Source organism: Microcebus murinus, chromosome 12, assembly GCF_040939455.1.
Source record: "Microcebus murinus isolate Inina chromosome 12, M.murinus_Inina_mat1.0, whole genome shotgun sequence".
Taxonomy (NCBI): Eukaryota; Metazoa; Chordata; class Mammalia; order Primates; family Cheirogaleidae; genus Microcebus; species Microcebus murinus.
In genome coordinates, this window is record NC_134115.1 from 68752770 (window position 1) to 68780454 (window position 27685).

Below are 27685 nucleotides of genomic sequence, written 5' to 3' on the forward strand. Positions count from 1 at the left end.
TGCGAATAGCTTATGTTTCTGATGGTTTATCTCTTCCTGTTGCTTCTACCAGGACTATATACTTGGTGTTCTGGAAGGAAATCTGAGCTTAATGGAAAATTAATTGAAATACATTGGTTGATAGATATGAGAGATGCAACTTATTGTTATAGCTTGACAAAGTGTGTTTAACTGGAAGGTATCCTGGTTTTTGTGCTTTTGCCTTATAGAGCAGATGATGGGAAAGACACAAGAGGCCATGTAGGGGTGGCCATGTAGGAGAATAAATGTTTTTAAATTGTATTGTATTAAACTCAGGGAAAAAAAAAGAACAAGTAACTGTCATGGCAGAAAGATATGCTGTGTGACTTCTTTCTTTTTTTAAGTAGAAAAGGTGTTTTACTTTTTTCGTTCTGAGGAATGCTGTTGAAGTCTCAGTGCTCTGTATTGGCAATAAATGTTTTCAAAAACTACACAGACAGACATTTGAAGACTAGTTCCACTTTCTAACGGTCACTTTTGGAAAGTCGTGCAGATCTTCTTAAACGCGTGGGTGCTAATACTCCCCACCCTCGCTCGTGAGCACCATGTGCTCTATTTAGATCATGGAGACATGATGAATGTTTTGGTTTAATTTGCCTCTTCCTGAAACATTACAGTACAGTAAGGAAGCTGCTGTTCATAGATGACCACAAATGCCCTTAAAAGAGTAACAAGCTGTACTAAGGGAGATAGAGTAGGTTCAAATATCCCTGAGATATCCAGGACAGTAGCTTTTCTGTAAGAAAGGGGTTGAGCATTAAGTGCTGAGTAGACTCTTCAGCTCTGAAGCAACTATCGTGGTTTTATAAAGTCTTAACTTTGCTATGGATCTGTTCAGTTGATCTCTGGTCCTCAGACAAGCCCGTAACCAAAACCTTTGGAGAAGGATAAACGTGTTTATAAAGTATGCTAGAAAAGGCCACGTGGTCATAAATTTTTGCCTCTCAAACATCTCATTATCTACCAAATTTATCAAAACGATTTTTTTCTTAGATACAGGACTATAACAGGAAAAAGGCTCAGAAAAAATAACTATGTAGTTAAAGAGAGTAAAATCGAACTAGAATGAGTTTCTCTGTGCAGAATATCTAATTTAGAGGAATAGGGTCTCTATTCAGCCTTAGATAGGAAAAACTGTGACCCTAGGCAGGAGTGCCTAGCTTTCTGAGATAATCCCTTGGGCCAGCCTGTCTCAAAGACCGGTTCTTAACGTGTTTCTTCAGTTTTCCTCTTAATTCTTTGAAGAAACTTACCCAGGCTACCCTCAGGAACTGCTTTGCAGAAAGCAAGGCAAACTGGGTCAGTGTATATTTGTGGGTGCGGTGGTAACTGGGAATAGGACGTTGAATTTGAGAACACACTCCACATGTGGGGCTCTGTAGGAGAGAGGAAGCCTTGGAGTGTCTTCCAAGGAGGTAAAGTATAAAGTGTGTGTATGCAGGCCTGGCAAAGGAGTCATCCATTATCTTGAAAAGGAAAGAAAACCACACTTTCAAAGGTAGATTCCATGGTAATATGAAAAATCACATTGCATAGATCACATCAAGTAGCACACATTTAAGAAAGCAGAGTTGTATCCTTCTACTTGCATGGAAGTTCTCATCATTCAGTCCATCTTTTCCCATGGCTTTGCCTCCAGTTAGCAATTCTGCAGGGCTGAGAAGTGGTGAAGTGGTATTGAAGAGCAGATGTCAGCTGTCCCTGAGATTCATTCCTATCCCAGGGTTGACTCAGTGTTTGAGGATACCTCACCCATTCTTTTTCTGACCAGTGGCTGTAGCTTGTTAATAATGAATGAACATCACCCATAGGTCTTGAAATTAGCAAGTGTTAAATGTTAGGTGATTATTAGGGGAAAACAAGATAATCTAGTCAGTGGGCTTAATTAGGTTGTGATTGCCCAATTGCTACTTCATGATAATTATATTCATAACCCCATTTCTCGACGTCAACTACAATTACCAAAATTGACCCCAGCACAGGTAAGTGTGCAATCTTATTTGAAGCAATTTCTGAACGGTAAATATCTGACGTTTCCAGTGTGTTCCCGCCTCCTCTTTTTCCCCTCTTGCCACTTTCCCACGCTCTTTCCCCGTCTTAGTAGAAAGGTCAGTGGCAGTATCATTTTTGTCTTATTAACACGCACATATTGTATAGCTTGTGTGGATGTCTACAGAAACAATAAATTCTTAAGTTTTTAGGGGTCAAATGTAACTGAAGAGCAAATAAGAGTAAATCAACCAAAAGGAATCCTGAAGCATAAAAATCCAAAATTGGCTAGATTGTTTTTTTTTTCTTCAGCACATGAAACCTGTTACGTAGATTTAATGTGATTCATTTGAATACATCTTTTCCTTTATAAGGCATAATCTTAAAATGAAAAAGAGAGTCATCTGTGGTTAAGAAAATGCCTTATCAACATGATCATTAAGGTCTGAGGAACTGTAAAGCAAGAACTTTTAACTTTACATTACCCCTTCCTTTCCTCCAAATTTATGAAATTTGCTGTCAGTGTATTTAAGTATAAAAATAGCATGTCATTGCTAGGGGCCTTGTTTACTGTTTATCTCCCAAAAGAAGGCAACGATTTCTAGGAAATACAAAAAAACAACCTGTATCAGAAGTGATACAGTGTGAGTATGTCAGTGTGACACCGTGAATCGCTGGGCCAGATTGTCATTTGGCAGTCTTCCCTTTCTGACATGCAGTTATACGGGAAAATAATGCACTATGGCAAACTTCAATGCGGTTGATCTGTCTAAAGAACAACTAGGAACTGTATATATTGCTTTATATGCATATGTATATATGTACATAGAGATAAATAGAAAATAGATGGATAGAGAGGTAGATTCTGTCTGGGGACTTTTTTTTTTTTTTTGCTAAAGCATCAGGAGTACACCTAGTAGTCACTTCTTAGGATTTCTGGGTAAAAATGCAGTTCTCTGTGCAGAGGTCTCCATTGAGAAAGCCATATGTAGTGGGTGGAGCATACTCTTTGGGGCCACACAACCTTAGGTTGAAATCTGTCTCTGTCCCTTCCTAGCTGTGTGACCTTGAGTAAGTCACTTCACCTCTCTGTCCCCATTAATTTCCTACCAAATAAAATGGGTATTATAATAATATGAATCTGTAGAACTGACATAAGGATTAAAAAATATGTATATAAGAGTTTTGGTTCATAATGGACACTCACAATGATGGTTTCTTTCTTCCTCACTGGTAAGAGAAACTGAGGTAGATATCTTTTCCCAGGGATTTGCCATATTAATCTATGGTCAATATATTAGTTATTTTGTTCCTTTTTTTGAGACAGAGTTCCACTTTGTTGCCCAGGCTAGAGTGAGTGCCTTGACGTCAGCCTAGCTCACAGCAACCTCAAACTCCTGGGCTCAAGCAATCCTGCTGCCTCAGCCTCCCTAGTAGCTGGGACTACAGGCATGCACCACCATGCCCGGCTAATTTTTTCTGTATATATTAGTTGGCCAATTAAATTTCTATTTATAGTAGAGACAGGGTCTCGCTCAGGCTGGTTTCGAACTCCTGACCTCGAGCCCCAGCAGTCTGCCCGCCTTGGCCTCCCAGAGTGCTAGGATTACAGGCATGAGCCACCGTGCCTGGCCTGGTTATTTTGTTCTTGATCTTAAACTCAGTGTCTTGAATCCTGCTTGTTCAGAGTTGTGCCACGTCTGCCTTTAGGGATGAGCATTCTTCTCTGCAGTTGCCCCCTCACAGGTAGACCATGCCACATCGTCGTGAGCTGCTGGTGTGTTCGATTGTGGACACAGCAACACACTCCAGTCACCCTGCGTGGGTTCAGTAGGATTTTGTAAACGACCTGAGAATGATGCCATTTCCTCTTTAAAAGTATATTTTCATGGTAACAAGGCCTTGAATCCTGACCTTGCAGAGATATTCTCCGGAGTGTTGTAGGGCAACAATTTTTAATAAATGTGAAGTTTTTTGAGCTCTTTGGAAGAAAGTTGCTATTACTGTTCCTACTGTTTGGTTATCTTTCTGGCAAAAATGATCTGTCTAAGAAAACTATACTCATTGCAAGGAAGATACGGGCTATGCTGTCTCATGTAAATGTCTTATGCCTCTTTGTTGTTTTACTCATATGTAGAGCTCTCCAAGCCAGTGTGAGGACTGTCCTGTAGCCTGGGTTAGAAATGCCTTGGTTTTCTCTGTGCAAATGTAGCCTGGCTTAGAAATGCCTTGGTTTTCTCTGTGCAAATGTTTATTTTAATAATCCATGTCTTTTTGGTCCTACTAAATGTACTATAATATCAGATACTTTGAGATCTCAGGGGGAAGGAGGCTAAGTTTAGAGTGTTTTAAGGTTAGATGATATTTCCAAATGTGGAAAATGTGGGATTGTGTTGGTAGGTCCTAACCCGACCTACCTTATCCTGCTTGCTCTGGCCAAAAGAACATTCATTGGTGGCTTCATTGGTAGCAGTGTGGTGTGGTGGGAATGTTGGTGGCAAAGGTGAAGAGCACATAAGTAGTTCTTTGGTAAAATCATACAGTAATGTTTCACCTTGTAAAGCAAACTACTCGTGAAGATTTTTTTTTTTTAACATTTTGGAAATTTCCAAAGAGACAAAGATTATCAGTGGATTATTCTTGTTATTATTTTTAATTAAAAGAAGACTTTAGAGTCGCCACTCTAAAGTGTCCAGAGCTATTTTAAGGAGGAGAGAAAAAGCGACCATGCATTTATTTACAGCTGCTCAGATTTCTAGGATTCTCGAAAATGAGAGATTTTTGGTTTCAAATGGGAAGATCCCAAAATTAAGAAGTGGAGACATAGCTGTGGATGTGATAGAGGTTATTATAGAACAGAATGCCCTCCATACAATAAGAAATGTGGGATGAAAGAGAAGGAACTGAAACCAGGACTTCCTAGGATGCCTGAAAGTCTGGGAGTGAGAAGGTTTTCCAGTTTCTTTTAGATCTAGGTAAGGGATGTATGTGGAAATGCCACTGTCACATGTTCAGTTCTTTGCGTGTTGTAAGATCCTTATCTGTGACTACAGGGTAGTGGGAAAGGATTGGCTTTAGAGTAGGACCTGAATTCACACCCCTACCCGCCACTTACTTCCTAGCTCTGTGAACTTGGGTCAAGTTCCTACTTGTTTCTCTTCTCCAGTTGGTTACCTTTTTTGTTGTTGTTGTATTGTTGTTGTTGCCCAGGCTAGAGTGAGTGCCCTGGCGTCAACCTAGCCCACAGCAACTTCAAACTCTTGGGCTCAAGCAATCCAATCCTGTCTCAGCCTCCCCAGCAGCTGGGACTACAGGCATGCGCTACCATGCCCGGCTAATTTTTTTCTCTATATATATTAGTTGGCCAATTAATTTCTTTCTATTTATAGTAGAGACAGGGGTCTTGCCCTTGCTCAGGCTGGTTTCGAACTCCTGACCTCGAGCAATCCACCGGCCTGGGCCTCCTAGAGTGTTAGGGTTACAGGCGTGAGCCACCGCACTGGGCCTCCAGTTGGTTACCTTTAAAATGGAATTCTCTCTCTGGTGCAGGCTAAGAGGCATAATATATGTAAAGCACCCAGCACCCTGCCAGGTGCCCAGTAAATGGCCACCTCTGCAGTTCATTTGCAATTATCAATTAGTGGCCACCCCTGCTTCTGGTGCAGATGGCTCGCCCCTTGCCCTTCCTCTGAAGCCTGGTTTTGAATACCTAGTTAGCAGTTGTGGGATGATGATAGAGTTGGAAAGAATTTAGTGTCTTCATTATCATAATATGTTTTACAGAAGCTGTTATGTTTAAGGAATATGTGCCTATACATCTATTCATTCATCAAACATTTATTGAGCGCCTTTAGAGTACCAAAGCATGCCTGTAGAGTGCCTAGGTGGTCAAACCCTGGGGAAATGAGCTTCCAATCAGAGTTGCTTTGTTTTGGTAATTGAGTGATTATGATGGAGATAGATGTCTTCGGCCACATTAAAATAGCCTGGAGCCAGGGAATGGCAAACAGTGGCTTAGTCTGTGGGTAGCAGATTCTTGTTTAGATGCATTCATTTCTGCGTCTTTGTGTGGAACGTATTTACAGTATAATCTGCTAACCATGTAGTCAGTGCTGCTGTGGTTCATAATCTGGCAGATCATTTAAATATTTACTCCAAAATATCTTGTTCTCTGTTGGTGTGAAGTAGAGTTTCCAGTTATTTTTAGGTCATTTTCATCTTAGCAACCCTGTTGGAGATGAACCAGACACGCTGCTGTAAACTGTCCCCACATTTGGATAGAATTTAATAAAGTAAAGTTTAATGGTTTGGTCCCAAGAGGCAAACAGACCATCTGGTTAGCAGAAGGTTAGGTCAAGTATTGCATGGCTGCTGAGAGGGCCACAAACCAGCCCCGACGCACTGGTAATGTGTCCAGTTGCTGAATGCATTAAGCATTGAAATGGTGCTTTCAGGTCTGCCGAGCCAGCAGTTCTGTTACCACCGCTGTGACGCAGGAGATAATTCAGCTGGGCAAGCGGCAGCATGGGGGTGGATCTACAGTACAGGATGTGTAATGTCAACATGAAGGATTGGAGCTGGCAGAAGGAAGGGAAGCAGTCATTTCATGCCAGTGCAGGAAGCCTAGAGAGATGCTTTCCACCCCCCTTGCTTCTTGTCCTCTTCTGGAGCTTTCACATTATGTGTTAAATGATTACCTTGTGCATGGTCCATGGCAAAACTTCAGCTGATTTTCTGCCTCTTTTGGAACCTGTCAGCATAAACAGAGTAAACCACATTCCACACATATGTAGGGCGGGCAAAGGAAAGAGTTTGCTGCACAGGCTGGGAGGAGGAGAAAGGGCTTCATTAGGCAGGAACATCTTTGTGCTTGAGATGGAATCCCATTGTATGTCCCTTTGTGCTCAGATTTGAGACCGGCCATCCATTCAAAGGCTGCAATCATCTCGGAACATTGTGCTGCAGCTGTAGTCGGGAGAAGGCTGCAGAATGGTTCCAGTGATTCTGCAGAAGCTTAGCAATTACATAATTGCTATGTAACTGGAGAGAGCCATCAGGATTGTCTAGTTCTCCTGGAAAGAAAGCTTCTACAATTCGAGGGGTAGATTGTTTTCCCTTGTTAAACCTGAAAGCTGATGAGCAAGTACATCAAGTCACTGGGCTGAAACCGGGTCCTCTCCCTGGCATGAGAGGGGAAGAAATTCACAAGTACACTTGGCTGGACATTCAGTGGACTTCACAGCTGTGTTAAAGGAAGACAGCACAACTCACTGACTCGTGCAACAGTGGATCCTTATACCAGTGGACGTGATATTTGACTTGTTGCTAATGTCTGAGACTTTGTTCTGCGTGCATGCAAGACACAGAGTTTTCTAGAGCTTCCCTAGGAATGGGATGAAGGGAGTTGTTTGTAATCAACAAGAGCTGTCTTAATTTCTGCCGCCTGCTTGGGAGGATTGTCACAGCCTGTCTTGAATGAAGCCTTGCCTCAGATGCTGATCGTTGGAAACACTGCAAAACCTGACACTCATCAGATGTTCCTAAATGCTGAAATCTTTTCGGCGTCAGCCCAGGGGCTGGGGCAGAGTGGACAGTTTGTCTGTGAGAACCTCACAGTGCAGGGATGAATTCCTCCTTTCAGCTGCCTCACCACTTGTTTTCCATAGCTGAGAAAACTTTGAGGTGGCATTGGTTAAATGTAGGTGCGAGGGTTGCATTAACCTAGTGAGAAATCCAGGCACAGTTTCATCTGATGTAAAACAGTCATCTAAAATTAGCCACATCTCCTCACCCAAGTGTGGACTTTGTGTTTGTTTATGTTAAGTAGCTCTAAATTTCAGCAATCCTGCCTTTCTGGTGTTGGGCTTGTGGAGCCGCTAGAATAGAAAGAGTGACTGTCAGGGTTCATTTTTATTAATGGCTTAAGTGGGGCCTTTTATAAATGTGATGCTCATCTAAATTTTTCTATTTAAATGTGTTTGTAGACAGAACTTCAGTTGTAAGGGGAAAATGAAGCATTTTGGTTCCTTTGTGAATTAAAAAGGAATGCCCACTTCCAAGGTAGATTGGGTCCACAGATTCCTAGAACTTTCACCTTTAGACCTCTGCTTTACTCCCTACCTCCTGGATCCTGGGTTTAACTCTTGAGGTTGATGGAGGCAAAATAGTTTCTTTAAGAATTTTTGATTCCTATGAAACAATGTTGGCAGGTTTTTGAGGACTCAGCCTGTTTCCGCACTGAGCTTCTATTTTGTAACAGTTTGGAGGGGTATAGGATCACCCATGGTGACCCTTTCCTGCGTCATTCCAGGCAGGCCTTGGCATGCTTCGCCAGATGAGTAAGGACGAGGACAATTGGCAGGAGGGCCCGCTGAGTTCATCTTGCATCGTATCTTAGGAACCGGCCTGACCTTGTTCCATCATCAGTGTTTGGGCACTCTGAGAAACATTAGACCATTTTTTCAAACACTAGACCCGTAGCAGCATGCGCTCATACTAAGGAGGAACACTTGAGTCCCGCACAGAGGCCACATTTGGGGGAACCCCTTGCTGTCAGCCTCGGTAAGCCTGTATAGACCTCAGCAGTGAGGTTCCTGGTCTGTAGTGGAGAGATCATAAACCTCAGAGCCACTGAGTAGCTGGGTGACCTTGAGTGAATGATTTAATCTCTGATCCCCTATTTCCGTATCTGGGGAAAAAAAATCTGCTTTTTAAGGTTCTTGTGGGGGAATAAATGAGATCATGAATATAAATCTCTGGTGCAGAGCCTGACATACAGTGGACACATAAAAAATAATAATTCCCTCTCCTCCCATCTGTAGTTTTTTTATAAAACATTTATTATAGGGGGAGCACTGTTAAGCAGTGACTGATTAGAAGTCAGAATACATTTGAGTTTCACATGCAGTCCCCATAAGGGGGCTCCTTAAGCTTGCACTAGTGGGATTGATAAATGTTTGGCTTCTTGGCTACAGGAGCTGAGCAATACCTTTTATTATGTGGTGATTTTTAAAAGCCAGTGTGCTCCTCTATGAAACATGACTCCAAAATCTGGTAAAGGGGAAGAAAAGCACCTTAACCTCTGTTTGCACTATCTTGAACATTCTGTAATAGATTATTTATTAAATTCCTTAGATGAGGCTCTGGTTTTATATTTTGACTATTGTTACACAACTAGCTCCTTTCAAGTAAAACCTGAAATTTTCCAAGAACAGCACAAATATGAGCTATTTGGTTATCCAGAATTTAAAAGACTTAGCAGTTTTAATGTCTTAACAACCCTTTTTCTTTGACCTCTAGCCCAGTGTTCAGTTTCTTATGCTGGTGCTCAATGAAGCCTTATTGACTGTTTTCAGGGAAAAAGTCCTGAGTAGTTAAAATTTAGCCAAATCGACTTTGAAGGCCAGCCACTGGTTTGTTTCATAATCAATTACTGAACAGGACTAGACTAGAAGCTACAGACAGGCAGGTTGAGTCTCCCTTGTTCATCACTGTATCACCGGTGCCTTGGACAGTGCCCAGAATAGATGGACATGGTCCAAAAGTATGTGTGGAGTCTGTAGTCCAAACCTAACATTTTTTACAAGGTCATATTGCTCCTCAATATCTGTTCGCTAAATACACCTAGTTTTCTGAAACATAACAGCATCTCTGAGTTTCTTCTGACCAACGATTGGTATTCCAAATATCATGAGACATAAAACAACTTCAGTAAGTGAGGATTTGGCCCTGACATTCCAATTTAAAAATGAGAGTTAATATAAGTTCTTAATCAAGGGAAACTGCCCAACTCTGGAGTCCATATTAAATACCTTTTGAAAGTAAGAATGTCTAGAGAGCAATCTAAGTTAAAGAAGCCAAGGGGAGTTTGGTTGTTAGTAGTTTCTGAAGGATACTAATTTGAGGATGACATTTTACTAGTGTGATCCTGAATGACTGTTCGGCGTATCATAGAGTCAAATTTCATAGGATTGAGTCTAAAACATTGTAGAGGAAAAATTCAGACTAAAGAAGAATAGGCCATTGGTTCTGGAGGAAACTCATTTGTAGTTTTATATGAAAGAGGAAGACAGATCTTTTTCAGAGACTTTAAGACTATTAAGTCTAAATGGAGGGTGACATGTATTTCATAGGCTAAATTGGTGGTATGGAAGCCTCAAGGAATATAGAGGAAAATGTTATGGAAAGAAAAAATTGAGTATATAGTGTTTCCTATTAACGTAACAAAATTGGAAGAATGAAGCAACGGAACCAGGATAATAGTCATGTTCTTTGAAGATGGTCAAGCAGATTCAGAAAACATGCTTCTTCACCTTTGACTTTCGTTCTTGAACATTTCCGTGAAATGATTTAGACCATTGAAAGTCAAGCATGTGCAGAAGCCTTCTAGGTATTAGGTGACCTTGGAGCATTACAGAAACCCATGGATCCTGTTAGTTCCAACTTCACTGAAGGACGTATTCTGAAGAGCCAGCTCATTAAGCAAGCTTTTGAAGGGTGTGCGCTGCAGAGCAGTTTCCTGTTATTTGGTTAATGGTTGACCTAGTTCTATTGCCATATGCTTCCTGGAACGCATTCTAATATAAAGTATGTGTTAAAGCAAGACTAGGATAATAGCAGGAAAGTCAAAGCCTTTCTGAAGCAAGGACCATATTAATGCTTGCCCAGCAAGGCCAGAATAGTTCATGGATGGAAAATGAAAAGACTTTTCTGTCTTCATGGTCCTGTTTGCTAATTTTGATTTTAATCCTCACATTGCATCCCCATTCATTCTGAAAAGTTGCATTTTCCCGGAGTATCTCGTACGTGAGGCTTGTGTCGTTAGTCCAGTCAGTCCATTTTTTGCGCGTGCTAGACCAAGTTTGGTATTGAAGTATCCTGAGTAAAATCATTACTGCAAGGAAAAATTAGAGGAGATTTGGCTAATGGCAGGTGATTTTGTTTTTGTATTATTATTTTTGTGTTGTAAACAAAGGATTAGCAAATCTTTTTGTCTAAAGTTTGGATGGAGTCCAGAGCGAAGATTGAGGCTCCTTTGACTTATTTATCATTTTACCTGGAGTTGGCAGCCCTTGCTTGTTCATTTAGGAGGGATAAAGGAGTCCACACAAGTCATGGGGGCTGGTGAGCAAACTTTTCACCAGACACACAGTGTTTGTTTTAACAGCTTTAGAATGCGAAGAATCTGTGGGTCTACTCTGCTAATTGCTGGATATTTAGGTGCTAGTGGAGGAAGCTGTTCTGCTGCCTTCATTGCTCATAAGGAAAATGTTTTGAGGAACCACAAGTGAGTGTATGGTGGGGGAAGGGTGGACAGCTCCTTTTAAAAAGTTCTTTTAGAAATTGCCATAAAAATGTGGTATGGAGCAGTGATTCCTAAACCAGGTTGACCTTCAGAATTATTCTGAGAATTTAGAAACAAAAAGAGATTTATTAAAAATAGACTTTTAGTTTCTACTGCAAGAGAGGGATTCATTAGGTCTAGGCTGGGAGCCTAGAATGTGTATCCTTAGAAGCCAGAGTTAGGAACCATTGGTTTTGGGAATACAGTGTCATTAAGCAAGGGAGGAAGAAGCAGCCACTGTGCTTAAAAGCCTTACATGGAGGAAGTAGGAAGAGGAAAAGAGTTGCTGTCAGAACTTGATATTTGCAGCTGCTAATAATTGGAGCTATGGAACAGGCTTTCATCTTTTCTTCCCCAGGAATTTAGTACCTTCAGGGCACCTTAAGGGTACTATGTACTGAGTGATTTAGGTTTGGGAAATATCGTCTTAACAGCAGGCTACTTACTGTGCTCTGCCACCACCCCTTCCTCCCACCATGAAGACAGTGTAAGCAGAATATCTGTTGTTCATCAATTAAGTTGGATGCAGTATTTTCATATTAATACATTTTGCAGAAACAAAGGGAAGTCACATTATGTTGATTTCTGTATACAAAGAAATTGCTAGTGATCCACCCAAGTAAAATTTTTTTTCTATTGACAATAGGAGATGCACTTGTTGACCAAGGACTTCTTCCATATGGTTTCCCGCCTGGCCTGGTTTGTAGCTGTTGCCTGTGCTATTGGGCCACTGTTAATTAACCTAGTCCTGAATCAGCATGACTTTGGCAAGGGGATCAACATGATGATCTAGGGTCTAACATTATGCCTGATATGTAGTTGATCCTCAATACTGGTTGGTGAATTACTGACTGAACCAGCTCGGTAAACGTTGCCCCAAAGGATAAGAACAGATTCTACTTCAAAGCAATGCATGTGGTCACCGTAATGTTTCTAGGATGTTTTCTGCATTGATCTCAATAAAAATGAAAATGACCCTGTTGCAGATCTGGCAGGTCAAATACTTTGAGTTCCTGAGAAAATGAAGGGAAATTATCTTCTTACATGTCATCTACCTCTAAAACAACTGTCACTGCTACCATAAAACACTCTGTACACATTAAAGAGAGTGGCTCTAGCATAAATATTGTTAGGAGAATTTGATCTTTCTCCATTTTTTTATTCTAACTTTAATGGTCTGATGGGAATGAGAAGAATGTTGTTTTAGAAGTAGAAGAGAAGGAACAATTGAGTAGAAAGAAGAAAAAGAGTTGAGGAAATTTGTCTGGTTGACAGTAATTTTTTAGTAACAGAAAGCACCAGTCATGGCCCAAGAACCTATGGTCATGTCCTTGGCATGCTTAGAAGCTCCAAGAAAGGGAGTCTAGTCTCTTTAAAGTTATTTTGAGGAGTTGGACACTACCTACTAGGCTCCTAATGCTTACCCAAGTTAAGAGGTTGAAGTGCCTCCAAGGCTTTAAGTGGCAGCTGAACATGTGATCTTGTTAACCCTGAGATGTTGCTGAGAAGCGACTCAGATCGCTGTGGCAAATGATCCTGTCCTGTTCCAGCTGCCCCAGCAGAAATCAGCATTAGGTCACCCCTTGGGCATATGATGCAGAGCTCATGCTACCATCAAGGCTTTAGAACAGGGACAGCTAGAGGTGGCTATCCTGCACATGGAAGAGGTTGAAGACCGCTTGGTGTTTTGGAGCTTATCTGATTCTTAAAAGTGTCTTGTTCCTACACCTGTCCCTCTTCCCTATCCTCACATAAACCAGCTGGAGAGAAGGGGAGAGGATGCCAGAGAGAGTCATGTTCTCATAATTATTTGCTCTGTGGATGTTTCCTCATCTAGATAGATGGAGGCTTTTTGTTTTTCCCAGGAAAAGGTAAAGTATGCTCGGGGTACCCTAAAAAAAGGTGTAATGTCCATTTTGAATAAAAAGCAAACTTGCATAGTTTGTATTTTATTAAATAATAATCAAGAGGTAGCTCATACCCAAGAAGAGGGTTTGTTGGCCTTAGCATGATAGGAGGTAGCCACATAATGACTCATTGAGCACTACTTATTTAGTTAAGTAAGAAAAGAAAAGTAGGGGTGGGGTGGTCAGAAGGTGGTTGGGGATGTTACCTCACTGGACCACTCTTTAAACTTCCTTTGTCTTTTCATGACTCCAGCATGTTTATGTAAATCCAAAATTATTTTAAAGCTTGAAGTGTCTTTCTATTCAGCCGTGTGAATGTGCTGCCTGTTTCGAAAGTTGATAATGACTCAAGGGTATCCAACTCTCAGGATTCAAGCCACTGCATGTTGGCAATGATACTGGATCCTGGTTTTAAAAATAAAATGCCGGGATGCCACCCTGAGGATCCAGACATAGACTGTGAGCACATTCTAAATCTTGATCCCTGAATACATAGCAGTGTCGGCTACAAGAAAACAGAAGGAAGAGAGAGGGTCTGAAAGGGAAGGGGTTCCTGCCATCTGTAGCGAATGTGAAGTCCCTGGCTATACGGACCTAGGGAATCATCTCGCCAGCCCCTTCCTTTTGCAGCTCTGGAAAGGCTAAATAAAGTGTCCAAATCCGCACGCAGGAAGTTAGTTAGGGAAGCCTGAAGTGGAATCTCAGCTTTCTGCTTTGGAGATCCGTGCTTATTCCACTGCAGCAGTGTTGGCAGATAGCTTCTATCTCCCGTGCCAATTTTGATTGATTGGTAGAGACTGCCTGGAGCTCCACTTTGAGGCTTCTGTGCCTTTTCGAGGCGTGTTGGGAAAGAGGGTAGAGATCAAGCAGAGAAGACAGCAATAGGCGGGAGAGGGTAAATGACAGGCAGTGGTACTTCCCCAGACTTGCTGTCCCTTCCAATTACGAGACTTAAAATTATAGACTCAACTCCCTACCAAAACACTTTCTCCCTTGGCGTGCATGAAGACATCCTATTTCCAAAGGTTTTAAAACAAAGAAGAGAATATTTTGTCAGGAGGCAGAGAATCCCATTCAGAATAGCTTGGCCAGGTGACTTATCCAGGGTCACTAAGTTGTTAGTAGCAATTTGAAGGAATGGTAGGGTTTTCACCAGGGGTTTTGTCAGCTAGCTGGCCTTCTGCAGTGCTGGGAAAGTGTAACCTTGACATTGCTGAGTATACACTCATCTCTCTGTTTTCACTACCATGTTTTTACACGTTGACTACGGTTTGCATTTCATTGCCTTCATCCTCAAAGGGACCTCACAGACCATCTATTAAATCCTCTCCCTCTGTAGATGACAGTTTTTTAAAAAAATGTTCAAAAAGGTCATAACTTGCCCAGGGTGACACAGCCAAACACGAGCCTTGGTACCCTGACCTTGACTGTCCCAAGGTATTTCCCGAAACGTTTCCTACCTGTTGCAATGATTTTTGAAAGTAAAAGGAACCTTGGAGGTGATTTATTTAATCTTATTTTATAGCCAGAGAAATTGAGTCCAAGAACATTTAAGGGATTTGCTCAAGGTAACTAAGATAGCACAAAAACCCTCTGGATCTTGAAAGCCAAACCTGCATTAATACATTTTTTTTCCTTTCCTTTCTCTCTTTTCTTTACTTATTTTAATGAGACGAATGAGCTGTTTTATCATGAAATTCACAGGGGGCATGATTGCCTTGCAACGTATTAGAATCTCTAGATTTCATATAGTTAGAATGATGAAATAGTTATTGAAAGAGGACTTTTTGGGTTATCTTTACATAGTGCATTTAGAAGGAAAAACTTGGGTCCTAAATTTTCTTGCAACAGGATCCTCTCAAGGTTTTCAGGATAATATTAGAACCTTTTCTACTTCCAAAGATAAGCTGTTGTGAGGCTGAACATTGAGGAAGGAAAGTGGCTGTGAACTTGTGGTTGTATAGCACAGTGCTAGGGACATGATAGTTCTGTAAATGCGGACTTTGTTTACCACCTTGGATATGGAGCATCTACTACCAGAGCTCTGTCATGGTTACCTTCTTATGTATGATCTGAATACTTTGCGCTGAAGAGGGTTAGTGTTTGGCAGGGAAGGAGTTGTGTTTCACAGGTAGAATAATCTGTTAACATTTAATTTGAGATGAATGGTATTAATAACAACATAGAAAAGACTACTGTCATATCCCATTGAGTTGCATCCATTTGTCCCTCATGGCTGGTTTGGAAAACATAATTGGGGCTCTCCTATTTTTTTGGCATCTTTAGTATCCGACAGTTCCTTTTATGCAATGCCACCATGACGGTCTGTTTCCATTGGCTACTCCTCATCTATTGCTCTCTTCCCCATATCAGCCAACAAGGAGGGAGAGTTCCCTGGATTTCTAAGAAACCTTAGTGTTTAAAAGAGTGTTGACTCATGGACATCTTAGGAGGTAGGCAAGGTAGGCCACCTTGGAGCTTTTGCCCTCTGCTGGAACATTTCCTTTTGAAGTACCACCACTTATAGAATCATCAATAACAATGTTTCCCTTGTTCCTTCTGGAACCTTCATCTAACCTTGAGCCTTTGTTTTGGAAGATAATGGTATAATTTCTACACAAAACTGGGAACAAACCACTCTTAATTCCTTTTCCTCCCAGTCAGTTTGTTTCAGTAGAATGATCCCCTTTCACTTTAACAAAAAGATTCTCTTTCTAGCTTAAAATATTCCGGATATGCTTTAACTTGCCTTGGGGTCATGGCACACGTCTCCCAGGACTGACGGGTCTTGTCAGTTGCCCCAGGGTGAGAACTTTAATAAGCAAATTGCGCACACCTGGTTTTGCAAAATATTGGCCTAATGGGGAACCCAGGGTGGAAGTCAGTACATCCACTCCCTATGTACACACCCTTCCTCCCCACCCCTTTAAAAAGGGTGGCCTCAGAAATTGCTGCCTCCCCATTTATCTTGTAAAACTTTCCTGTCTCTCTGCTTCCCTGTGCTCTGGTAGCTCAGAGGGTTGTGATCGCTAACGAGCTCAGGTTGTTGCTGTCGCTGCAGCTCTTTTGGATTTGAAAGCGATGCCTGTGATGGGATGTGGTATATATACGAGGGAGTCTGGTTAAAAGGGAACAGGGCTGGAGAACTCTCTTTGTCAGACTGTGCATCCTCCTGCCCTGCTCTTTCATTTGTAGCTGCCCCTGGTGTTTACACAGCCTTTCCCTGCTCAGCCTCTTCTTGGTTAGTGGAAAAAAGATAGCCCCTTTCCCTGTTATCAAATGCTGGACACCGGGCTTACTTGTTTTATATTCTTACTCATTCATTTGTTCATTCATTCAAGTAGTTATTGAGCGTGTGACTGCTTCTCAGGCTTTGTGCTAAATGTTGGCTATATAGAAGGACCTAGACCCTGACTTCCAGAAGCTCATAATCTAGTATTTGTATCTCCAGTCATCAGCAGGTGTAACACATTGCCAAACCTAGAAGTGGTGCATCGTAATGCATTTTCTTTGGCTTCCGTGCTGTCTCTAATTGCTGAGGATCAACTCCCCCAAATAAAGCTACTTGGATATCTTTCTTGTCATCTATTCTTTCAGAAGTTTTACTTCACCCAGGTGATCAGGATAAACTGTCTTAAGAAGTCGCTAGCGTCGTTGATATATATGCATATCCTAACCAACTCATGGGCATGCCCATTTCTTTGAGTGTTGCTCTAAATGAGTGCTTTATTCCACCTTGATTGCATATTCCACCTGCCATCCTTTTGATGTATCCACAGGATTCTTAAGACTATGCTTTTTCTACACTGGTCAACCCATACTATCATTGGATAATATCCTCCCTAAAAGTTTATAAAATCTAGGGATGGAATTTAGATCCTTTGGCAATAAAAATTATATAGTAGGCTTTCTTGGCCATGACTGGATTATGTATGACCTCACTCTTCAATTCTGTTGTCAGTCTATGTTCCACCACCGTTGGTCTGTGTGGAGCTCAAAAATTCCAGTCATCAACCCAGTAACAACTACTTTACCCCTTGCAGGAATGCCAGTGATCTTCTAGTCTCTTGGTTTAGAGTTAAACATTGTTGGGAACGTTGTTTCATTTCCTTCTAGAGTCCTTTTTCGGCATATTAAAAGCAAGCACATGAAACCACTTGATAAAATATCATATCCACCCTTCTGCAGTTCTTTCTGTTGTCCACAACCATGATTTTACACTTGTTATCTTATGCTGTTTAGGCTCAGCTCTACTTGTGATGGGACAGATGTGAAGCTTGTCCTCACTCACACTGACACACTTAGGCTTACCTTCAGGGCATGGGTGAATGTTTCAGGTTAGCTAAATGTGTCTAGGTCAGAGGGCATATGCTTTGATATGGAATTCTGGAGGTCATTCTCTGCCTTTGTCCTCTGCACTAAAGCTCATGTCACTTGCATCATGCTGTGGCATGAAACAATATTGCATCATAGGGAGTGCATAATGGACTATGTTGTTCAATTATCATGAGATTACTACATACTCCTGCCTGGAATCTTGCCAGCAATAGTGAACAGAGATGACCCAAGCAACTTTCTAACTTTTATTCTTGAAAACTAAATGGCATGGCATCCTTCAACTCTGATGGCTTCCTCTGTACTCTTCTGGTTGAGTAAAGAATAAGGCAGGCTTTTTTGGGGGGAGTGCAGGGTGGGGGGACAAAGAATGTGGCTAGTACAGGAAATTAAGCCAAATTTTTTAGCCATTTGGTGAGAATTAATAAAAAGTCAAAGGTAGAACAGAAAATACCCTGGGTGAAAAAAGGAGATGATCAGTTTCTAGGCAATAGGAGATTGTTTGGTATATTTACAATAATGAAAAAGATTTCTTCCTGGAACAAAAATGCTAAAGAAATAAGAAAAAGAGGCAAAAAGGAAAAATGCATTTCCCTACTACACAAACTATAAAGCCCATGCTTTTAGTCCCTAGAAATTCTGAACATTTCTTGAATTCTTCAACTTTCTTGATTTTTTAAAATCTGACATTTGATTCCAAAATAATCTTTATTCATCTCCGTGTTTTCTTTCTCCCTGAGTTATCTGTGTCCTCCGAAAGTTTAAAAACAAGTGCTATTTTTTTTTTCTCATCTCTGTTGGCGGAGACACACAATGTGCTGCCTTTCCCCTTCTCTGTGGAAAGAATGGAAACAGAGTAAGCCGCCAGAGGAGCTCCATACGGATTGACATTCCTTGCTTCTGCTTTTGAAGTTAAGATGGTCACGAGAGAGAAAAATATTTTCGGTTCCAAGCCTAAGAAAAGGACATTCCTTTTAGTCTTGGCATTCTTGTTTTCATGGGGTTGATTTTTCTCAGAATCATCTTCAGTCTCATTAATAAATCACATCACATCTGAAAATGAAATCACTTTTGTAAGTTTTTCCCCTTACCACACCCTTGATTATAGAAAAGGAGACATTCTCCGAGATTTATCTAAAGTAGCTTTAGGGTATGTTTTCCTGGCATTTTTTTTTCCTTTGGATGAGTTCCCATTGTTGATCAAGCACATTCAAGAGAGTTCTCCAAAGAGTCTGGAGAGACCCATCCATGCATTCATTCTGTTCTGTTAAACAAGGAACAAATAATAACAACGAATAATAATATGAAAGTTTAGTTTTCGCCTTGTTTTAAAGAAAAATCTCAGAGGAATCATTTCCCTTTCAGGATGATTGGGGTTTTTAGGTTAAATTCCACATTATACAAATTCCCTAATGACAAAGAACCTATGCAGTCAATAGTCTTTCTTCCAAATGCATTTCTCTACTGAAAGAGGAGGGAATTCCATTTAAGGTTGTTGATTAAGACATGAAGACAAGGTCTGAAATTGGTGGTGGCCCAAGGTCATTGGTAGAACTAATATAATAGACCATTTGAAAATTATTAGCAGCTGGTTTAATGGAGTTTTAATAACTACAGCTGTGTAAGGAAAGCCAAGCACAAGGTATTTGGAATATTCCTTTTGAGGTCCTTTTCTCTTGTTCTGTAATAACCCTGGTATCCATTTAACAAAAGTGCAACTCAGAAGATTAGGTAGCTCTTATATATGAGGCTTAATTTTATTTGCTTTAGGTTTTTGACCATTGGAAAAAAAAATTCTGGCGTCATTAAGTTTCTCACACAAGCTACACATCCCCGTGTCCCACTCGGTACCGCCACGACCTCGGGGGCTCACGGTGTTGGAGAATTTCAGCAGCTTATCTAAGCGTTCTCTTCCTTTTCACTTATGTATTTTGTTGAAAATTTTAACCGTATGTAAGAATTCTTGGCATTTAATTTGCTGAACTCCAAAGCAGTGGAGAAAAAGATAACTGCATCAAGTTGGTTCCTGGTTTTATACAACCTAATAGAAGAACAGTTTACTTAGATCTTTGACTGCATATCTGGAGTCATAACACACATGCACACGTGTATGTGTGCATGCATGTATGAATAATGTTTGGTCCACAAAGAAATATGCCTGTTTCCTCCATCTGTCGTCTGTACCTTGCTTAACCCAGAGACTTGACGTGGAGGAGGAATGCAGAGGGCCTTTCACCGTTAATGGATTCCACAGCCCTGAGTCACCCCTGCCCCAGGCGTCTCGCCTTTGCCTCCTCCCATTCCTGCTTTCAAAGTCTGAGGTCTGGATCCCCAGTTAACTGACTTTGGGACCAGGGGCCAGATGACATAAGAAACGTAAAGCAAGAATCTCTCTTCTATATCTCAGAGCAAAGTCCTAAAATATACCACCAAAACAAAAGTGTGGAAGTCTGGTTTAGATAAATCCCTGCCTTCATTGATTTGCAAAGCTCTTTAGAAATTAGACAAAAGGCTTTCAGTATACAATACACAAATTTGTTTTCCATGACAATCCCATGAAGCAGAAGTGCTGGCTGTGACCCGCAGAAGTCAAGTGACTTCCCCAAAGGCATAGCTGGTTAAATGCCCGGACAGAGACCCAAACCTTGTCTTCTGACCAGCCCTTTCCAGTACACCATGGATGACTCACCCTCGAATGACAAATGGCTTTGTAGACTTTTAAAGGAAGTTGGGGATATTCAGGGGACATCCTCTAACCTTGTGAGAATGTATCATGGAACGAAATCACCACGCTCTTCATAGAATAGTCCTTGGAATCAGTAGCTGAGATGGCTTGCTATGGCTTTTATAAAGATAGATTTTAGTGATGATGAAGGACACAGTAAAGAATTGGTAAGATAAATGCCCACTGGAGTGATAAACAGTACTGTAATAATTGTTTCCCTTTGCGTTGTCTTCACTCAAAAGAGATGTACCCCAACGCATCCCCACACTAATGTGGTCAAAGCAACAGGCTCTGATGTAGAAGGAAAAGGGGAAATCCTAATGGTGGTCAGGAGAGGGTAGGAACTATATTTTCTAAAGGCCAGATTCCCTGCTATCTGTGTTGTCTAATTTAATCCTCACTGTATTGTGCAGTGAGCCCAATTTTATAGTTACTCCTATTTAGCATATGAGAAAATAGGGGCTCAGACAGGTTAGGTATTAATAACTTGCACACGGACACTTAGATGTGAAAACAGGGATGTGAACGCAGGTCAGTTGTGCCCTTCCCATTGTGCAGTGCTGCCTACAAACCTCTTTGAGATGGTTGAGAAACATGATATTGACATTTCTGCAGGACTAGAGAAGTCCATGAAAATAAGAGCTAAGAATCATTGGTGACAGACTATGTGCCAAAGTAATTTTTATGCATTACCTCATTTAATCCTTACTATTAATATAATCCTATGAAATAGTACCATTTTTAGCACTTTTGGTAAGTGAGGAAATGAATGCATAGAGAGGTTATACAACTTGTTGAGATCAGACAATTGTTAAGTGGTAAAGACTGGATTCAAACTCAGGCATTTGGGCTCCAAGCCAATGCTCTTGACTGCCGTGCCAGGTGCTGCTAGGTTCAGCTTCAACACAGTCCTTGTTGGCCAAAGGTTTTGTTGAGCTGGATTAGCTCTGGGGTTGGTGCATTCTGAAAATGACCAGTTTGAAAATGTAGGTGGCATAGATATCATACTTTGAGGAAGACTTTTGTGTCTCTATTGTTACAAAGAGAAGATATAAATATTCCATAATTCTTAAAACAATATACCAGACTTTCCTTTTTTTGAATAGGAGGGGACCCCTAACTTGGTCTTTTATATCTTAAGGAAAATGTAAAGGTATTACAGGGCTGTAAGCATGACAACAGATGTGATTAGATTAGCATTTTAAATCTCTCACTCCAGATGTTCAGCTGCGTTAGGTAACTACCTCGTGGTGAGTGCCAATGAAAACTCTTGAATAAGTACTTTGTTCAAAGGGATCCTTTAATGTTGTCTAGGTCTGTGCTGTCCAGTATGGTGGCTGTTGAGGAATTGACATGTGCCTGGTCCAAATGGATATGTTGCTATAAGTTTAAATCATTTTGAAACTGAATTTTGAAACTTACTAGAAAAAAAATGTAAAATACCTCATTAACGTTTTATATTGATAAATATTGAAATAATATTTTTGGATATATTAGGCTAAATAGGCTATTTTATTTGAAATTAATTACACCTATTTCTGGCTGCTAGAAAGTTTAAAATTACATATATGACTAGCATTATTTTTTTACCTGACAATGCTGGTCTAGGTAATTTTTTTTTGCCGTCTAGTTAAATAGAAAATATATGGGAATACTAGTATCATGAGTTGATATACCACCTCTGAATACTAGTCTAAGGACTGTTGCTTCTTGGGTGACATTCTACATGTTCATTAGCACTGGTCTTTTTAAATTCAGCTAAAAATATAACTTTTCATCTGTCACTAAAGAATAGACTGCTCTTAGCATGTTAAAAAAAAAATCAGGCTCAGACCCTATCTCATTAGTCTGTGGATGGGTCAGAAAGTGGTGACCTGGTTATTAGATGAAGTTCACCAAGAGTTGGCTTTTGTCCTTGTTCCCTTCTAAATATCATGCAGGTTTGACCCCCTCCTCTTGACCCCAGTGCATCTTCCTGGCCCAGGCCTGCTTTATGTCATCCCTGGACCATCTCAGCAGCTGCCTTAGCAGCTTGTGTCTGTCTCACCATCCTCCCTGCCCCAGAAGGCCTTCGTGGTGCTGCCAAAATAATCTTGGGAGGACACAGCTTCCATTATGTCCCATTCCCCTGTCGAAGGATGATAAGAGGTCCTTGTTGTTCTCCTAATGAAGAGAGGGAGGGAATGAAATGACTTCATAGATGTTATCTTATTTAATCCTCATGAGGTGGGTATTTTTTAGTCCCATTATACAGGTCAGGAAGCAGTTCTGTATCTTGCCTGAGGTCAGGTTGTCCACCATGGAGCAAAATCCTAACTACTAGGGTGAGGTCCTGTTATCTTTCTTTGCCAAAACCTTTGCTAGTTCTTTTGATCTGTTCTGGCTGCCTAGCTTTCAAGAATATTCATTATCAAACCCATCCTTTCTAGTCTTAAATTGTGTCCTTTCTTTTCCCAACTGCTGTAATCATCACTGTCCCCTCCATCTTTGTGCTTGGACCGTAACAATCCACGCTTCATTGTAGACTGTTTGAAATTCTTTATTCTTTAATTTTTTGATGTCAGTCTTGTCCCAACTATATTTTAATGTCTGTGAGAGAAAGCATGTCTCATGCCAGCCTTTTGTCTTCATCGCGGTTTTTGGTTTTTTCCCATGTCTAGAACCAGACCAGTTCCTAGTAGGAACTTAAATGTTCAATAAGTGGACAGTGTTGACAAATGGCAGCTGGTCAATAAATATTTGGTTTTGGCTCAATTGAAAATGATTTTTTTTTTTTAAATGAGGGCAGAGAGCTCCAGGTCAATGATTCCCTTTTCACCAGTCTAGATGTGAGATGGAATGGACCTTGGCAACAACAAGACATTTGTAAGCCAGCCTTGACCTCATTGAGTCTCAGATTTCCCACCTGATCTCTGTTGTGGGATGAAGTAGTCATGTCTAGTAGCCCATGTAGCTCCAGAAGGTAAAGGATTGTATTGCTTCTAATATTTCCTGGAGCAATTTAAGATGTTTCTATGTGTTTGGGGCTATAAGGTAAAGTATGTATATACTCTTGAGATCAGAGGCTATGTCCTCCACAAGGCCTCACATTAAATGGAATGGTCAGTCAGTCGGGTCAATGCATTGATTATTGATTACATTTTATGTTCAAATATGTGTTCCTGCTAAACCTTGCTTTCTCTTGTATGAGAGACACCTCCTGTCTGAAATTTATGAAGACAGCTTGCAAAGCCTTGACATTTGGCCCTCTTGCTAACAGGTAGTTAATGTTTTATGGTCAGTTTTGGCTGTGCCTCTTCTGTTCATGTGCCCACATTATTGTGTGGACTCATATTAAGTATTTAAACACAAAAATGATCACACACCCACACATTCCCTAAAATGTGGGCTGATTTGTTGGCCAGCCATTCACGGGCCTGGGGACTTTTAAAAGAGGGAGAGACTAGTTAGTTTGTTTTCTGATTTCTCTGAAAACCCTTAAACTTTAAAAATAATGTCCAGCTTGTAAAACCCACATACTAATGAAAAATAATACAAAAATGACAGAATTTGGAATTCAGACAAAGTGAAAGTTCTTTTCAACCTTAATCCCAGAGAAAACTTTGCTGTTAAGAGTTTAGGGCATGGGGCTTCTGGTCATTTTTCTATATTTATATGCTAGCCTGTATTATTTGAATATTAACAGACAGTGCGTTCTATTGCAATTTATTTTTTCACTTAACTGTAAATGTTGAAGAACACTTGCCCTAAGAATTCCTTCAGGAGAAGTACAGGTTTTGGTATGCAGGCAGAGGAGCTAGATGCCTCGGTTTCTTAGCCTTTGTGAAGGGAGAGCTTAGTCTACACTGGGTTGAGCCTTGGCCATCAGTGACCTCACTCGACTTTAATACATGGATCTTTGAAGATTTATTTTTTTGAGTAATTCCACGGAAATAAACTGTTTGGAGACGAGTTCTTTTCAATCCTGATGTTTCTCATCCCCCAACTACACCAGTCTTCTGAAATGCAGTAATGTTTTATGAGTAAAGATTGTACTTTGTAAGGACACTCCTTTTTGTCTGAAATTTCACTGCCAGAAGCAGGAAGAGTTTAGTCTATGAGGAAAGGAGGATGAAGGCAGAAATATATCCTTACGTTCGAAAATACCAAATCTGCTGGGGAGTCTTAAGACAGGATGGCACTGAGATTAGGGAAGGAGCTGACTTGCACTTGAGAATAGAGGGGGAAAGAGGCCAGCAACAGGGCCCAGCTGATCTACCAGGGACTCCCGCCAGCCCCAAGCCAGGCCCTAACTCGTGGCCATATGGGACTGAAGCTAAAGCCATTCTCTAATTCTGATCTCCAGTGTCTCCCCAAACATACAGCCTGTCAGCTCAGCAGTCTGATGAAAAGGCTGATTCCTCCTTGTGTCCTCACTTTCCCCCACATTTATACATTTCTCAAAAGGGATGTATGTTACAATTAAAGTTTATATTTAGTGTGCACAGAATTCTCCCTTGAAAATCTGTTATTAAACTATGTCTTACAATGCATTTGTTTCCAAAGAGAGGCAGAACAATATATATCGTAAGTTCTGGAGTCTGGCTAGAGCTGGGTTGGAATAGCACACAGTCTCTGCTTTTAAGGAACTCACGATGGAATGTGCAGGGACAGGCAATTAAGCAGCTGGTACTGTGGGAAAAGTGCTTGGGACATTCAGGGGCCCCTAGGAGGGGTCTCAACCCAGCTTTGGGGTGCCAGGAAAGGCTTTCTAGAGAAAGTGGCACTCAGTTGGGGAAGATTTTGTCCCCTTCCCTGGGGGGCATTTGGCAGTGTCTCCAGAGAGACCAGTGGAAACACTATTGGTTGTCTCTGCTGGGGTGGAGGAAGATGCTACTGGCATCTAGTGGGGGGTGAGGTCGGGGATGCTGCTAAATATCCTACAATGTCCAGGACAGCCCCCCACAACAAACCGTTACCCGGCTCCCAATGTCACTAGTGCCGAGGTTGAGAAATTGGGACTGAAGGATGAATGCAAATAGGTGGTGCTGGGGGTGGGGGTCAGTGTGGAGAGAGTCACAGGTAGCCAGGGAAGGGAGTTATTTAGAAGGAAAAGTGGCTATGGTGGAGAATGGCAGGTAAACAATGGCTAAGTAAGGGTTAGAAGTAAGGTATAGTTCCTGACTGTGGTGAATTTGTTCCAGCAGAAGGGTAGTTACAAAAGCCAGATGTAGAGGATCGAAGATGAAGGAAAGAGCATAATAGCAGTTTGTGAAAAGGAGGAATTAATGGTAATACTGGCAATTATAATTAAGTCTTTGTATATGCCAGAAACTGTGCCAAATGCTTTATTTTTATCATCCAGATTATTCCACACAGCAACCCTGTGAAATATGGATTACTTTGTATGGATGAGGAAATAGAGGTTTGGAGAATTTAAATAGTTTGTCAAGGATTCTTGCAGTTCATAAGTCGTGGAGTTGGAATCCAACCCCGTGTGTGTGTGTGTGTGTGTGTGTGTGTGTGTGTGTGTTTCCCCAATGGGTGAGAGTTAAGGTGGGAATGACTTAGCTAGTAGTCAAAGAGAAATTGAAAATGCAGAAGGAGTAACAATCAGGTCGGCTCCCAGATGAGGCAGGAGAGGATTGGCTCAGAAGCCCAAGTTGAGGATCAGCCTTATCTGCTGGAGGGTCGGGGAGCTTCTCTTGCATTGTGGTGGGAGGTAAGAGGGAAAGGATTGGTGCCCACCTAGGTGAGAAAGGGAAAGCCCGAGAGGAAAATGGAACCTCTTCCTCTTAGCAGTTAGACACAATGAAGAATGGGAGGGAGCATTAACTATGTGAACATCAGATTACTGGGTAGAGTTGAAACCATAAATTTGCAGGGATGCTAATCTGACGACATGGAGAGAGAATTTGGGAGAAAACACTCATTTGAAGATCATCCCAAGATTGAGCCAAAGGACTGGACTGTTGACGACAGGAGCTCACTCTCAGTTTTCCCTCCATCTGCTTTAAATTCCATTTATTTATTTAAAATGAAGAAGGAGATAAAGAGTGTAGCCTTTCTTTTCATGGAACTAAAAGACTTTTACACGTAGGAGCAGAGCAACTTGTTGATTGAGAATTGATGATATGCAGAAATAATCAGTTAAACATTATCTTCATGACCTTCGAAGGCTGGCGTTCCTACACTCACTGGATAGGGATCATCTGAGATTACTGACTTAAGTAGTCAATAAAGGATCCCAGATGGAGCAGGAAAAAGAATGTCACTGTGGGCAGAAGAATCAGCATTCTTAGTAACCTGGAGTAAGAAAGTTAAATTTATTGATAACCAGTACCTTGCCAAATCACTCCATTTGCTTTACATTTGATGATTGTTTTAAATGTTAAAATTTGTTGGAAATTTTTCATATCATTATGTAGAAAATGAAAATGTCGTTCACTTGGGCCCGCACATAGGTAATTTGTCTTATTTGTAAATTTTTTTTCCAATGGTTATTTCTCTTACTTTATTTTCTTGTACAAATGCATTGACTAGCATTTCCACAGCAATGCTGAGTGCTAGTGATAATCCTTGTCTGGTTTTTGACTTGAACTTTTCTAATGTTTTATCATTAAATATGATGCTGAATTTAACTTGAATGTCATCAAATACTGTTCAGCCTCTTCTGTATTGATCAAATTATTATTCTTTTCTCTTTTGACCTCTTTAATATAGTGGAGTATTGATGTATTTTCTTGTATGGAAACACTGCCTCCCTGCAGTCAACTCCACTTGATCATGGAGGGATTGTCCTTTAATGTGTGCGTGGATTTTATTTGAAAGTTTTGCCTCAATATTTATAAGTGACATCGATCTGCTTGTGATCATGATGATAATGATGATGATGAATTGTTTTGGGCTGAGCTTTGATATCTGTGTTACACTGGCTTTGGGAATACATTGAATACATTGTGCTTTAGACTTCAGACAAGTTAGGAAGCATCTGATTTACTGATTCCTTCATATCTGCTAAGACTCTCCTGTGATTGGGTTAGCTGTTTGACTATTTCCTAGTCTTCCATTGATATGGTTTCTTCTTGGATTTATTTTTAGTAATATATGTATTTCTAGACAATTATTCATTATGTTAGGTTTACGAATAGTGCCATGAGTTGTACGTGGTAATTTCTAGATTATAATCTAGTTTCCTTTACATATGTGGATATTTTCTACTTCTTATCCTTAGTTTTCTGTAGTTGTGTTTTTCTGTTCCCTGCTTTTATTTTCTAATTAGGCTAGCTAGTTGTTTTTATTTAATTTTATATAGTATTATATTTAAAGAAAATAAGTGGGTCAGTTCCATTGTTATTTGATATTTTGATTCCTGATTTTTTATCT

General features: G+C 40.7%; 1 protein-coding gene across 4 annotated transcripts in view; it reads left to right on the forward strand.

Annotated features, from left to right (window-relative positions):
* ZNF462 (zinc finger protein 462) overlaps positions 1–27685 on the forward strand; it is a 138829-nt gene that overhangs the window by 10205 nt on the left and 100939 nt on the right. The window lies entirely within an intron of this gene.